Here is a 16963-nt window from a genome sequence, read left to right on the forward strand (position 1 = left end):
GGATCCGGTTCCGCTAAACTTTTGCATTTCAAGCATGTTTTTAAAATTTGGGAGGCAACTTGTCTTCTTAAATCAGCATCAGGTCATCAAAATTAAAGGTTGAATCTAAACCTTGATCTTTTAGCATAATCTTGCATATTGTCGAGCCGTTTAGTTAAACTATGCACAATCTCAAATTCTATAACAGCTTTGGCAGTAAGAGCAGACTCTTTCTTAGCTTGTTCTAGCATGTAGTCATCTAGATTCTAGAGATGCTCACCACATGCTTCCACATCATGACTAATAGTTGTAAAGACAGTAGCAGTCTTTTGGATAGTCTATTTCTCAAAAATCACAGCCAAAGCTTGCTGGAGTTTCTCTCGAATAATAATTATTAGTTCAGTAATGAGTGCAGTCTTGATAGCATCAATGTCTTGCTCGTAGACCATCTTTGAAAGTAGTGGACTTCTTGGGCTCTTGTCTAGTATTGCTTCGATTACTAGTAGATGGGGTCCTCTTGACACCTTTCTTGTCTTATCCAAATTAATGATAATAATCTAAAATGGCTTCAAAATAAATAGTTAGTATGATGCATGAAATTCATAGTACGTGTGAGCGGTGACTTTTCGTGCCATCCACGGCTGGTCCGGGGTCCGCTCTTCGTACTAGGCCTATTTCTAAATGAGCCTGTTCGGTTGAGGCCCTAAGGGATTACAAAATGGTCTTAAGACCATTTCAGAGAAGGAGTTGCCACCTGATGAGATCGGGACAGTTCGAGAGTGAGGATGACGGCTTTGTACCCCTCCAGGAGAGTATAAGTTTCCCCCTCCCTAAAATTAGAGATTTTAGTTTCGGAAAGTTAGGTACGAATAGGGAAGGTTTTTGAAAGCACCCCTATCCGCCTACATAATGAAGCCTATCCTCTACTAGAGCAGACGGACCTTTACCTATCTTAATAAAATCATCTTAGCCTAAGTTTACCCTGCATTCATTTTATTCACTAACCTTTTTTATCTTATTAGCATGTGAGGTGAGAAAACAAGAACTAACCTAAGGAAGAGGTACTTTGGTACCTTGAATAATCCTAGATAGGAGGCACATTGATGCCTTTACTAGTCCTAATCAGAGGCTCTCTAGTCGCCTTAGGTTTTACCTTTGACATGCCTTGGTGCCCACATCATTTGCATTTTTATAAACCTTAATCTAATGCTAGGTTCATTTTAGCCTTAGCAATTAGGTGAAAAACATACGAGACATGGGGGTAAGCTTCCATTTTATTATCTTTGCATGTTGGGTGGTCACATCATTTACTAAGTCCAGTTTTATCCTTTATTCACATGTGAGGTAATCTTAAGCATGAATTTAAACATACATAGAAGAAGGGGGGGGGGAGAGAGAATGGAACTGGAAAAGGATTAAGGAAAGCGAGGGTAATGAGGGTAATACTACACATGCAAATAGCCTAATGACCTTAGTACAAATCATAAAATCAAACATAACAATAAATAAATAAACTCTCCTTGGGGGAGGGTGGGGGTGGAGCCTCCATAGGCTAGCTACTCTACATTTAGGGGTTAGAATTAAGGCACAATAAAAGCACAATGAAGTAAATTAAATAAATAGGTAGGTAATTCAATTAAAGCTGGAAAAAATAAAATTAGATAAAAATAAAAGCAACAGAATAAAATAAATTAAAAATATTTTTATCTCATGATAGAGGTTGACCTAGTGCAATTATAGAGTGAGCTCGTGCGAGGTTAGTCCCTCAAGACATAAAAAAGGCTCACGACATCGTTTTAAGCTAACCCATTTGCTAAGGAAGAGAGAGAGTAAACTCGCACGAGCATATGGTAAGCTTGTGCGAGGTCAAATCGTAAGCTCTAACCACAATTAACACAATGTCGTTTAAGGCCTTGGGGTCCCTAACCTCACGCGAGCTTAATGGTTCGGGTCCTTGTAGCCATTAAACGACATTGTTTTAGTAAAAATACAGAACTATATGAATGAAACGGTAAGTAATCTGTGGGTGAAGGAGGTTGACCTCGCGCGAGTACAAGTTAAACTCGCGCGAGCTTAATCCACCCAGAAGATAACAAAGATAAAAAATGGTAGAGGTTTATTTTAAATAAAATTATTATATGAAAAACGTGTGTGGATAAAAATTAAAAATGGCAATGCATGGGGTGGAATAAATGGACAACAATAATAAATAAACAAGATAAAAGAAGCAAAAGAAAATAAACAAAATTTAAATGCAATGAATGTGCAGAAAGTGAAAATAGAGTTAAGAGTAATTTTGCCCTCACGTGGCTACTTTTATTTTTTTAAGAACAAATTAACCTTCCAAAATTCAAAAGAAAATATAATACCATTTCACCAAGAAAAATTACCTAAAGAAGAGAATTTAATATTTTTGTGTTTTCCCCAAAAAATCTTCTTTGAGCTTTTAATTTTTGACACCAAATCTCAACTCTCCAAAATTTGAACCCTTATCACAAAGCTTTCATTTGCTTTTTATAGAGCTTGCCAAGTGTTGCCTATCTATCGAAAGGAAAAATCCCACCCAAACCAAACATCCAATGGATGAGCAACACATCAGCTAAGAGCTGACCTCTATCCAAGCTGAGCTCATGCTGGACATGCGCGAGCTTACTGGACACGCGCGAGCTCAAGGTGAGCAGGCGCAAGGACAGATGCAGAGCCCATACCCCTAGGTCTACTACTTGACTTGCGTGAGTACATGTTGGACTCGTGCGAGTACATGTTGGACATGCCCACGTTTAGCTTATGCACGCATGATGTTATAAGTCGCACGTTGTTTAGATAAACTCACACTAGCTTAGACTGAGCCTGCGTGAGTACAACATTCTAGACCCATCACCATTATTTTTGTTAGTATTTTTATTCATTTTAATATTTATCTTTTTCCTCGGGAAGTTTTCCTAAGATATCAAGGTTACGGTTCTTTTCGTCTTTCAATTCTATAGTTAACTAAACCTTCTCATCATCGGGCTTTATATAACTCTAGTCTCTAATTTTTAATGATAACAGTTTGCCCCCTACTTTGAAGGTGGAATGCTTGGAAAAACAGTTTATGAAGCATTTTGAAAAGCATGAGTTCGATCAAAGCAAGAGTTATGAGAATCGTACCTTGATTGCTGATGTCTTTTAGTGGATGCTTTAGTGCATTTTTGTGGACCTTTGGGAGGCGCTGCAGGTGCCATACCAGGGGCTTTTCGAAGGGTGCCTCGGGCGTGATGCTGAGGTCTTTTAGAGGGTGCCTCAGGCGCGATACCGAGGTCTTTAGTTGAGGGTGCCCCAAGTGCGGAGCCAAGGTCTTTGGTTGAGGGTCCCTTGGGCACGATGCCGAGGTCTTTTAGAGGGTTCCTCATGCGCGATGCCGAGGTCTTTTATTGAAGGTGCCTCAAGTGCGATGCAGAGGTCTTTTAAAGGGTGCCTCGGGCGTGATGCTGAGGTCTTTTAGAGGGTGCCTTAGGCAAAATGAGGAAGTCTTTTAAAAGGTGCCTTAGGTGCGACGCCAAGGTCTTTGGTCGAGGGTGCCCCGGGCATATGATGCTGAGGTCTTTTAGAGTGTTCCTCTGGCAGGATGTTGAGGTCTTTTATTAAAGATGCCTCAGACGTGGTGCCAAGGTCTTTTAGAGAGTGCCTCAGGCGCAATGTTGATGTCTTTGGTTTAGGGTGCCCCGGGTGTGATGTCGAGGTCTTTTATTGAAGGTGCCTCGGGCGCGATGTCGAGGTCTTTAATTAAGGGTGCCCTAGGCGCGATGCTGAGGTCTTTGATTGAGGGTGCCTCCTAGGCACGATGCTGAGCTCTTTTAAAGGGTTCCTCGGGTGCAATGCCGAGGTCTTTTATTGAACGTGCCTCAGGCACGATACCGAGGTCTTTTAGAGGGTGGCACAGACTTGCCCTTATATGTTTCCTGGAAGTGATACCCGACAGTGAAGTTTGTCTGCGTCGTGCCCCCTTGCCGTAATGAAGCAATACGCAACTGAGGAAACAACAGCGTGGGATGTACATGAAAAAGAGAAAGGCGGCCTTAGGGTGGGGTTTTGGCAGGCGGTTAGATCAAAGATTTGATCAGAATGAGATTGTGTAAGTGATTAGGTGTGGGCCAAGCTAAACTCACGCAAGTGGAGCTGGCAGCCTATATAAGAGGGAAGAGGCCCCATCATTTGTCATAATCTCTCAATCTTTTCTCTTTAGCTTCCTTAGCATTTTCAAACTTTCTTTGTGAAGAAAAAATGCCAGAACATGGACAAGAAACCAACCAACTTCTAATTGGCCGAGACTCAGACTGATAGTTACCTAGAGCGAGGGGCCATCCTATGACGATCTAGGAGATCCGATGCTAGTGGAGCTGGAACGTGAGTGACAGTGTCCACGGGAGTGGATGAAGACCCCACTGTTAGTGACGTCGACTATGCATTGCAGTGCAAGGGCTCGGGGTCTAGTAGATTAATTAATTAATTAATTATTATTATTATTATTTATTATTTTATTATTATTATGCTTAGGTAGTTGTAAGACAAATGTATGCGAGATAATCTATACCATTTTTTTTACAAAATTTACACTTAAATCATATAATCCGACCGACCCGAGTGCCTTAGGGGGTAGCAATCCCGAGTAGGTCAGCTGCCTTTGCATTTGGCCGGCATGGCGATTTTCATTATTTACCCCCCCCATCTTTAGATACATATCTTCTCCCCATTTTGATTTCCATTTGATACAAATTTTGTTGGACATATATTTTTTGCATATTATATAGTTTTCCTTTTGCTTTGCACATTTATAATGCAATTTAATTCCTTTATATCTTTGCTAAATATGATAGTATTATTGGTTGATTTTATTGCTCTACTTCTGCCATCTCTCTAACTAATCTACATCCTCGCCTAACCTAAGCAATGATGAAATGGCTACATTTACCAAAGTGAGTTAGAATTTCATAAGCATGGTGTTCTAGATGCATGTATGCATGTATGCATGTATACTATCTTCTTGACCTATTGATTGACAAGAAAAATTGAGAAAAAAGATACATTCTTCATTAAAGCAAAAGCATTTGTTGTCAACGACTTTCATAAATCAAGAGACTACAAGTTCTGTATTACAAAATTCAATTGACGCCCTAAGCTGGTACATTGGCACAAAGCTAGACATCACTGCCTATGGGGCTCCTTAATCAAAATACTCTAGCGGCTCCATGTCAAAGATCGAGCCTTCGGTGGTCAGCTTTCTATCTAGGAGAGATTGACTGTTCTTCTTTAGACGGATGCAGTCGTCCATTGCATAACCAAAGGTGCAACAGTACATGCAATACTAGCTGTCCCACAGTCGTCGCAAATAAGTACCCTTCTAGTAGGGGTAGGCCTAGTGGGCAGTAGTCCTTTATCTCATAGGTTGTAGAGAATGTTGGAGTATAACACTAGAGGTCTGTCATATTTCTTCCTCTTCTTGCTTGAAGCGCTGGGTTTAGATCTTAGCTTCGAGTCTCCCTTCGTTGAGCCTTTCGCTTCTTCCTTTCAGCCTTTTCCTCTGCAGCTCTAGCTACAGTAGCTGTGGCCTCTCTCCTATCTTTCTCCAAGGTGTTAGTCATTGCCACAAGTTCCTCCATCTAGGTATCAAAATCCACAGGCATCTACCAGCATTAAGAAGATAAATGGTTGTAATATGTGTGTATGCGTGTGAAATGAGTATACATGTCCGTGCATGTCAAGTCAAAAACAGAAACAAAAGGGGGTTAAGAACATTTACAGTAATCACAAATTGGCATGTGTACACATAGCAAAGATTTTACAAGTTTTCACACAACTCTCACTCCCCTTCATCGTCTAAGGATTGGTATTAGTTTTCCCTAGGTTTTATGGTGTTGACGTGATTGCCAATAGGGGATAACCACGTCCGCTCTCTTGTCTTCCCGCGCATGGTCACGACTCTCTTGGAAAATAGTCGATCCAGTTCCATGGTATCCTATCAGGTTTACCTCACATCAGTTACCTGGAAGTGGATCGATTATTTTAGACGAATTTCAGATTCAGGCATCAAGAGATTTGGGATACTGTGAGAAAGTTAGGGAATTAACCTCATGCTCGCCCGTTTTACGATAAGACTCCTAAGGTTTACGCATCTAAGGTGTTGATTTCGAGTCATACCGAAACTAGAGATTTTCAGTTTAAATGAGCGAGTATTTTAGCTAATCTTAAATCCTTCTTCCAAAATTCCAACCATTACACAAGCAAACAATGTGGTAAGTCCTAGGGGAAGAAACTAGATTTCACTATATGAGCTTTGGCTGGGATAACAAGGCTGAATTTCCCTTAGCTAGGAGTACCTTTTTTATAATTTGGAGAAACTTATCCCTTTTTCAATATTGGCACTACTCTATATGATAATTTTATAACCTCCTTAGTATAAGCCAAGAGGGGTGATCATCATCAATGTAAGTCGTCTCCTATTCGAGTGGAACATGGATATCCCTTACACCGGAAACACAAAAAATATAGGGCCTTCCTTAATTCTAATGTAAATGTAATGCAGGGCTAAACAAATAATGTTAGGAAAGGCAAAAACTCATCCACCCCTTGGAGTTAACTTCTCGAGTCCCCAATGGAGTCGCCATTGTAAACGGCTGATTTTCGTACCATCATTACTAGTCCGGGGTCCGCTCTTTGTACTAAGCCTCTTTCGAAATGAGCCATTTGGTTAAGGGTCCTAAGGATTATGAAATGGTCTTAAGACCATTCTCGAGAAGGATTTATTGCTCGATGAAATCAAGGCAGTTTAAGAGTAAGGATGATGGCTTTCTACCCGTCCCGAAGTGCCTAAGTTTCTCCCTCCTTAAGATTAGAGATTCTAGGTTCGAAAAGTTAGGTACGAATAGGGAAGGTTTGGAAAGCACCCCTATCCGCCTAGGCAGTGAAGCCTAACCTCCATTAAAGTATACGAGCCTTTGCCTATCATAATAAAATCATTTTAGCCTAAGTTTACCATGTATTCATTTTATTCACCAACCTTTTCTTTATCTTATTAGCATGTGAGGTGAGAAAGGCAAGAACTAACCTATGGACAGTGTATTTTGGTACTTTGACTAATCTTAGCTAGGAGGCATATTAGTGCCTTTACTAGTCCTAATTGAGAGGCTCTTTGGTGCCTTAGGTTTTATCTTTAACATGCCTTGGTGCCCACATCATTTGTATTTTTATTAAACCTAATCTAATGTCAGATTCATTTTATCCTTAGCATTAAGGTGAAAAACATGCGAAACGTGGGGGCTTACTTTGGTAAGCTTCCATTTTATTATCTTTGCATGTAGGGTGATCACATCATTTACTAAGTTTAGTTTTATCCTTTGTTCACATATGAGGTGATTATAAGCATAAATTTAAACATACATAGAAAGGGGGTGGGGAACCGAAAATGGATTAAGGAAAACGGGGCTAATGGGAATACTACCCATGCAAATGGCCCTAGTGGCATTAGTACAAATCATAAAATCAAACATAAGAATAAATAAATAAACTCTCAGTCCTCTTCGGAGGGGGAGGGGGAAGAAGGGGAGTGCGAACCTTCATAGGCTAACTACTCTGCATTTAGCGGTTAGAATTAAGGCATAATAAAAGCATAATGAAGTAAATTAAATAGGTAGGTAATTTAATTAAAGCTGGCATGAATAAAATTAGATAAAAATAAGAGCAACAGAATGAAGTAAAGTAAAAATATCTTTGTCTCATGACAGAGGCTGACCTTGCATGAGTACAAATTGAGCTCGCGGGAGGTTAGTCCTTCAGGACATAAAAAGGGCTTAAGATGTCGTTTTGAAGCTAACACATTTGTTAAGGAAGAGAGAGAGAGAGTGAACTCGTGTGAGCAAAGGGTAAGCTTATACGAGGCCTGATTGTAAGCTCTAACCATAATCAACACGATGTTATTTAAGGCCTTGGGCTCCCTGACCTCGCGCGCGCATAGGGTGACCTCGCGCAAGCTTAATGGTTCAGGTCCCTATGGCCGTTAAATGACATCGTTTTAGTCAAAACACAGAATCATATAAATGAAACGACAAGTAATCTATAGGTGAAGGAAATTGACCTCGCGCGAGTACAAGTTAAACTCGTGTGAGCTCAACTCACCTAGAAGGTGACATAGATCAGAAATGACAGAGATTTATTTTAAATAAAATTATTATATAGAAAAATGTGCGTAGAAAAAAATTAAAAATGATAATGCTTGGAGTGGAATAAATGGACAATAATAATAAATAAATAAGATAAAAAAACAAAATAAAATAAATAAAATTTAGATGCAATGAATGTGAAGAAAGTGAAAATGGAGTTAAGAGTAATTTTTGCCCTCAAATGGCTATCTTTATTGTTTTGAGAATGAATGAACCTTCCAAAATTCAAAAGAAATTGCAATAACCTTTCATTAAAAAAATTGTCCAAAGAAGAGAATTTAATATTTTTCATATTTTTTCCAAAAATATCTTCGTTTAGCAATAAATTTTTTAAAATCAATTAAAAACTCTCTTTTTCATAAAAGCTCTTAATTTTTGACACCAAATCTTAACTCTTCAAAATTCCAACCCCTGTTACAAAGCTTTCATTTGTTTTTTATAGCGCTTGCCAAGTGTTGCCTATCTATTGGAGGGAAAATCTTGCCCAAACCAAACATCCAATAAATGAGCGACACGTAAGCTAAGGGCTGATCTTTGTCTAGGCTAAGCACAAGTGAGGTCATAGCAAGGACTCGCGCGAGCTCAGGCTAGACATGCACGAGCTCAAGGTGAGCAGGTGCAAGGCCAGATGCAGAGCCCATGCCCCTAGGTCAACTACTTGACTCGCACAACTACACGTTGGACACTCCCGAGTTCAGGCTAAGCATGTCCGCATTTAGCTTAGGCACGTGTGAGGTCATAGGCCGCGTGCTGTTTGGACAGACTCGCATGAGCTTAGGTTAAGCTCACACGAGCTTAGACTGAGCTCGCGAGAGTACAATATTCTAGACCCATCACTATTATTTTTGTTGGTATTTTTATTTATTTAAATATTTATTTTTTCTTGGGCAATTTTTCTAAGACGTCAGGGTTACGGTTCTTTTTCGTCTTTCGGTTATGCAGCCAACTAAACCTTCTCATCATCGGGCTTTATATAACTCTAGTCTCCGATTTTCTAATGATAACAGTATGCATGATGCACGTGCAATGCATAAGGAAAAGGGTTAGCAAACACATAAAATTTTACAAGTTACAACACAAAACATCCTCCCAACCTTATTTCTTGTTTACACGATTCATGGTGAGTCTTTCTCTCCTAAAATTTTGGATATGGGCTTTCTATTAATATGGCATAATAGACCCGATATGCATACCATAAGCTCTCAAAGTAGATTTAATTGTAAGGTTGATATTTTCCAGTATAAGAGTACAACCTCTATCTCTTCCAGCCTAAGGGCTAATTCCATGTGTTTTGGGCCAAGGCCTTTTGATATATAGGCTTAAAACACTTATATAGGAAAATATCTCATATAGCAAGCAACATGGTTCCCAAAGGAGATTGCTACAGTCATTACCATGAGCTGAGTCTTAGATAAGGATAAAAGGTTCCCACAAGCAAAAAACATCCTTTCTTTTCTCGTCTCTCTACTCAAGGGTCCATGCGAGGAAGGAAACTTGCTCATTACTTATGAGTGATGGTTAGCCAGTGTTGTAATTCTAAGGTTCGAATGGAACTAAAGAACTACTAACCAACTCCATCGGGGCTATAGGGACCAAAGTGCACAATGTGTGAAAGTGTAATGACGCAAGAATCACTCAATAATAATAAAATTAAAAACAAATATACACTGGAATCAACTTCTCTTATTCCTAATGGAGTCGCCTATTCTAGGTGAGTTGATTAATTAATTATACATGGCAAATGCTACTAAGTCTAATTGAATTTCAATTTAAGTTAAGTCATTATGTTAACCTAATGGACTATGAATTGCATGCCAAAGTCCAACTTTTAAGACCTAAATCTAGATGTCTAATTTTAGTTAACAGTCATATAATAGTTATTTGTCATTATCAAAATAAAGCAAAAAAATTAAAAAATAAAGAAAGCAAATTACAATCCTTTCTACAACTAATAAACTTAAGGAAAATGACTAAACTAAGTGACAGTGTACAAAAATTACCAAAAATTGCATAAAAATTCGAAAATAGGGCTAAAAATTTGTGCAGAGCCAATCAGCTCTAGAGCTTGGTAACGGCCGATTTTGCATCTTTTCTCGATCCTCCTTCGCCTAGAAGTCGATCTAACATGCATAAGAGATAAACATTTAATTAAAACTCAAAAAATGAAGCAAGAATCATAACAAAACAAATCAAATTAACTCATAAATCATAAAAATAATATAAACCCTAGAAAGCAAAAAAAAAAAATTGATAAAAGGCAAATAAAACTTCATATGGCAGATCTTAAATTTCAATCATACAACCCTAGAAATTCAATATGATCACATAATCAAAAGAATAAATTTAACATATCACCTTAATTATTCCAATCATCAAATTGATAAGCCAATAGAAAATATATTATCAGATTCAAAATCCAACATGTTCATATTTATCATATTCAAAATCCAATAAAAATAAAAATAAAACAGGTTAATTCAAAGCAAACCATAATCTAATCATGTGAATCATACATCAATAACTATAAAAAAATTATTCCTAATCATGTTTCTAAAACATAGAAGAAAAGAACCAGTTTGTGAAGATTAGGATGCTGATGATATTGGATTTAGGGAACCCTCAAGTTGTCACTATTGAATGTTGATCTACAAGTCTCTAGAGATGATGAGTTGGTTGAATTGAAGATTGGATGAAGATCCACTATTGTCTAGGGTTTAGAAAACCTTTTGTCAGTCTATTTTTTAATATATGTAGCTAACTCTGTACCTAGGATATCATATTTTATTTATAGTAGTAGGGTTAAAATGTCCTAGAGGAGTAGATAAATACTTAATAATATAAATAAATAAATGAACCCATTATCTTTTCCTCTATCAGATTAATATCTAATAAAACAAAATAAAATCTTTAAAATTTGAATAATAGTAAATGTATTTCAAAGTTCCAATAATTATCACAAATATCCTCTAGAAACTTCTTTTTTTAATCAATTTTGGAGTTTTAGGTCAAAAATACAGGTGAAACAACATCAAATTTCAAAAAATAACCAATCGGCACTGTGTATAGCCGACCGGCTCTGCATAGAGCCGAGCCAATTCGGCTGTACGTAGAGTCGATTGTCTTCAGGGGTAAAAGTTTTGAAAATCTTGATGATTTAGTCCCTAAACTTACTAAAACTGCTGTTTTACCTGTCAAATTTAAATTTTTTCTACAAGTTGAGTCCAAATTGATTCTAGAAAAGTAATTTTGGTCTAATTATTCTCAATCCTAACTTGAATTCGCCCATCCTCAATCTATCGAGACTCGACAAAGGTAGAAGTTTTATCATAGGGTCTTCCGTAATTCCCTCGATATCTAAATTCAAAAAAATGAATGCTGACAATGTGTTTTATTTTTTCTTAGTATTTTTTAGGTATAATTAATATTTTTTTCTCATTTCTTTAGATTATAAATATTCTTAGAAATATAAAAATTTTAATAAAATAAGTATTTTTAAGTAATTTAGCATTCAACTAGATATTTTGTGATTATAACAAATTGTTCAAATATATATATTTTTAATTTTAATCAAATTTAAGAAATATTTTTTATAATAAAATTTTAATTTATTTATAAAATATGTGATGCATTGTTAGATGCCACATTGCTTATAAAATCATAATTTAGTTCAAGTTAAATATATTTAAAATTATATAAAAATAATAAAAAATATAAATATGTACTTAAAAATGTTAAAAAATAAAACATGTGGTACTGTTTTTGTCACACCTCATCTCATGTAGCCCAATATGGATATTTAAAACCAAACGCTTGCTAAAATATTTTCAGTTTAGTTAAATTATAACATACTTACATATATATATATATATATATATATATATATATATATATATATAATAATGTATTCAAAATCATAATTATAAAAAAAGATAATTTTTTTTAATATGATGTTTCATTACAACGACTATAACTAGAAATGCATTTATTAAACTTTTTTAAATAAGTTAATATATAAAGTTTGCCTTTAAACATTAACTTTATAACACAGCCTTTTACATGTACATAACCACCATGGTATGAAACAAGGATAAACATTTATGTACAAGTTACAATGAGTATGTATGTGGCTCCTCAGACGAGAAATGCTGGCCAACCTTACTTTCGCCTTTAATCACACTTACTAGCTCAACCACCCACTATCAAACTTTGCTTCCTGAATGAAATTTATGAAAAGAGTGGAATGAGTATAAAAATACTCAATGAATAGATATACAAGCAGAAAACAATTTAGATAACTGTAAGCGGAAGAAAACCACATAATTATATGAAATATATAACGTTGTGAATCAAATTCTTGAGGCAATTAATCTTTGTCAAGCAAGAAAATACCACTATAGGAACTGTTCTAACACTCGTACAAAATAGTAATATTAATTATCAACCTCATATACTTTAAATGGTATAAAAAGTCTCATAGATTTTAACCATTCTCACAACAATTATCATCAATCAACCATCATTTAAAATTCCACTCTAGGCACACTTGATGGCTAACCCTTCCTCTATATTAGCATGGTCCGACCCTTCTCCTTTCACCGGCTTGCAAACAAGTGCCCCATTGTCTAATGCGCATTAACAACCACAAACAAATCACATGTGCATATATCAATCTCAGCACATTTCAAACATATCATTATAAGGAGGTATTTCTTGAAAACAAAGTACAAGCATTAGATGAATGCTCTATTTAATATTAAAATGAAACTATATCAGACTGCTCCGTAATTATAATATATAAGTAATGTGTAATCGATAAAATTAAGGCCAAGATTATATATTGATTAATTAGGTGAACTAAAATCTGAAATATTCTTATTGTTGAATTGCAAAATCATCACATGTAAAATCCAACACAAACAACCTACTTCTTATATTAATTATATTTCAAATTTATAAAACCAATAGAATATTTTTCGAAATAAGTACCAATCTGAAATTTAATAAGCTTAAAATAACAACTCTAAGTTTCTTTTTTTTTTCAAGTTCAATATTCAGCTTTCAAATCAAAGAAATCAACTTTGCAAGGGCTTGATATCTACTCACCGAAAGTGGCCTTTAGTTATACCCAATCAGCTCTATAAAATATATACCTTGCACTTGCACTTTTCTTGCTTTTTTCAACACCTAATTCATAAATTTCACTTAGAATTCAATCAAATAATAAGCCTGTATGCTCTCCCATCATGCAACCCCCAAATAATATACAAATTATGCTTTTAAACTCAATCTTACATTCCTATCTCAACAACCATATAGGGCAGATATAGGATAACTTTGAAAAAGTATTGGAAATTACATATTAGGTATTTGAGGCTCATATTTTGTATAATTCTAGGTGTTCAAGTCTATAATATACAAAAAACATTTCACTTCAATTGGATAACTATAAAAGCAGTTAAGCGGAATTTAACATGACCAGCTCAAACTATCATAATAGAATAAGCAATAAATTGTTTGGTATGATTCCACAAAGATACAGACAGAACTAGCATAAACATAAAACTACAAAGTCATAGAGGACTGTCTAAAGTTTCCTACGCATCAAGCCACATCTAATTTCGAGTTTTCTAGCTCAAGATATGAAATAAATACAAAGGTTAAAAAATCAGAGAAATCTAACCCGAGAATACAGCTCACCAATCCTAATTCAAATCAATCAGAACTCTTAGAATACTTACCAGAGAAACCTTTAAAGCCTTTTAGATGAAGATTATAGCCAACAAAGTTCTTAGACCTTAAAATTCCTCTTAGAAAAATATTAGACCAGGTTGTTTAATGAAGAAACTCTCTTAATTCCTCACTTTTCTTTTCTTATGTTAAGTGTGTTTGTGTGTGAACATATATGTATATGGAGACTTAGGAGTAGAGAGTGGATGATTCTAGACATAGTTTAGGATAGGACTTGTTGTAAAATATCTCCTTAGGTCCTTAATGAATTATTCATATTACTTATGAACCCTCTAACTTTTATTCTTTCATCCTAATCAATCCACCATCTTTCTTTCATTTCAATTAAGTCCCACTATTATTTATTATTAAACACATTTAAGTACTATCTTAAATCAATTAAGATGCTATATGAAAATGCAATGCTAAAATGATGAATACATACTTAGAGTACGGGTGTGATACCTTCGATACAAAAAAATATATTTTTGTCCCTTAAATAAAAAAAAAACGTCAAACCACATAATAGTTTTTGCACTTTTCCATTTTATTAATTTATACCATTAAGAATATTATGAAATAAGATATATCTAAAATAAAGTATGTCATTGATGGTCATTTAACATACTAACAACAACCGTTAATTAAATTTTGTTAAACAATTTAATTTATCAACTAATAACTATCAACTATTAGCTATCAGTCGCTAGCCATCAGCCGCTAGCCATCAGTTGTATCGATCAATCGAACTAAATATGATAATTAATTAGTGATTAATTAACTCAATTAACTAAATAATCCTCAAGGTCCTTTTAGTAAATTTTTTTATCCCAATCCCTTTGCATTTTATATATATTATGATAATAAACAAACCTTTGTTATATTTTTTATAGTTTTAAAATTCTACTTTATATTAATGTTGAAATTCTAATAGGGTTGGACTTCTAAATTTAGACTAAATCAATAAAATCTTTTATTAATAAAATATTAATTAAAAAATTGATAAGGTCTTTTTTGTAAATCTATCTGTCCTCTCCCCTTCGCACATTTATATATGTTATGACATATGATGTAACCGGTCACCTATATTAAAAAAGTTGGATAATTATAAAAATAGTATGTGAACTTATTTAAATTTGATAATCAAGTCTTTAAATTTTTAAAAATTACAATTTAGTATGTAAACTGAGTAAATATTTACAATTCAGTGCATATAGTAGGTAACCTTAAAATACATATTATCAGTTTAGTAGATTAAAAAAAATAGAATGACAAATTTGTTTTAGAAAGTATCTACTTCTAATATAGTAATACAACACCATCACATTATTTATATATTTTTATCTATCTTTGTAATTTTTATCGTTTAAATGAAATATTTGTCTTTCTAAATGTAAATATTATTTTCACTATAAAAATATAATAGGATTTCTTGACCTAAGGGTCAATTGATCTCTGTTTTAATCTTAACACCCAAATTAAATATTGGCAACTTCATGTTTGAGTGTCTATATGACAATGCTATAAAGAATTTTAAATTGGCCAAAACATCCTTGAGTTTTCAAGAAAGGATTGTAAAAAGTCCTAAAAAGAGCGAGAGCGCCTTGAAAGCAGTCAAAACTATCTAAGACATTAGAAACTCCATCTGACAACAGCCTAATGATGGAGAGACAGTTGGCAGTCAATTGGTCAAAACATCAAGAAGTGCGAGGGCGCTCCCATTTGAGGCAAAAAACTTAAAATGGCAGATGTTTTCACTATAGGGAGCACAAGGGCGCTTCTGAGCGCGACCAAGACAAACGCAAATGTGTTATTCTAGCGTGAGGATAGTTTTTGCATTTAATGCAATGTCAATGTCCCTTGTAACTTCAACCACCAAGTCAAAGCCATGTGTCTAGAGCCATTGAAGCCCAGCGACTCTTTTTAGAAAGGGCGAGGGCCTCGTCAAGCGCAGGGGCGCTTGGCAAGCATGAAGGCTTTTCATGCCTACAGACAACTTTTTGCCATGTCACCTAATTTGCATTTAATGAGTTTAGCCCTTTTTATAACGTCTCTAAGTGGTAAGTATGAGTATAAATACCCCTCATAAAGACTCAAGAACCAAGTGTATGATTTTGTTATGTCCAAACTCTTGCAAATTTATTTCTCAACTTTCTACACTTAATCTTCTTCTTTTTGTAGTGTATTAAGTTGAATCTTATTGTACGACTAAAACTTTAAAGGGTTATTGTGTAAGCCTAGGTATTTAAAATATGAAGAATTAGTTGTTGAGTAACCATCTAATACTCAAGGGTTGAGGGACTTAGTAAGGGATTAGATCACTGAAGGAAAAGGTTTAGTGTTAGCTTAAAAGCACCAAGTTGTTGGGTGAACTTGAAAAATTCAAAGGTTGTAACCTTGAAGATTATAGTGGAATATTTAAGTGTAATCTTGAGGAGTCGATGTAGGGAGGCTTATTCTCGAACCACTATAAAATTGTGTCAATTTCTCTAATCCTAACTCTCTTATAAATTCCTTTAATCTTCCTTAAAATCACGTGTTTTTTTCTTACCTCAACATATTTTTTATAATTTAAGGCCACCAATCTAACCCCCCCCCCCCTTTCTTAGTTTCAAGGGACAAGAAGTGGTATCAAAGAAAGAACACTCTTATCATCGTAAGTGTAAAAATCAATGGCAACCAATGAAAGAGCTCAACACCTTAAGCCATTCTTTGAGGGATCTGACTATGCCTTTTGAAAATTCCGTATGAAAATCTATTTGGATTCATATGGGACTAAAGTGTGGGACTATGTGATGAAGAAATGGAAGGCTCCCACTAGAGTCAAAAGTGGTAAAGAAAGGATTCTCTTTAGAGAAGAACAGGTGGATGCTTACAAGAAGCATAATCACAAGAATAAGCAAGCAATGGCCATTCTTGTTACTTGCCTTTCTAAAGAAGAATGTGGGAGAGTGCAACATTGCACTATGACTCATCAAATTTGGACCTACTCCCTAAGAAGAGTCCTTAGGAAAGGAGACTCTATCTCTTTAAAGGAAGGCTTGGAGAACTATCATGAAGGC

This window comes from Ricinus communis, chromosome 4 (genome assembly GCF_019578655.1).
Source record: "Ricinus communis isolate WT05 ecotype wild-type chromosome 4, ASM1957865v1, whole genome shotgun sequence".
NCBI classification, from domain to species: Eukaryota; Viridiplantae; Streptophyta; class Magnoliopsida; order Malpighiales; family Euphorbiaceae; genus Ricinus; species Ricinus communis.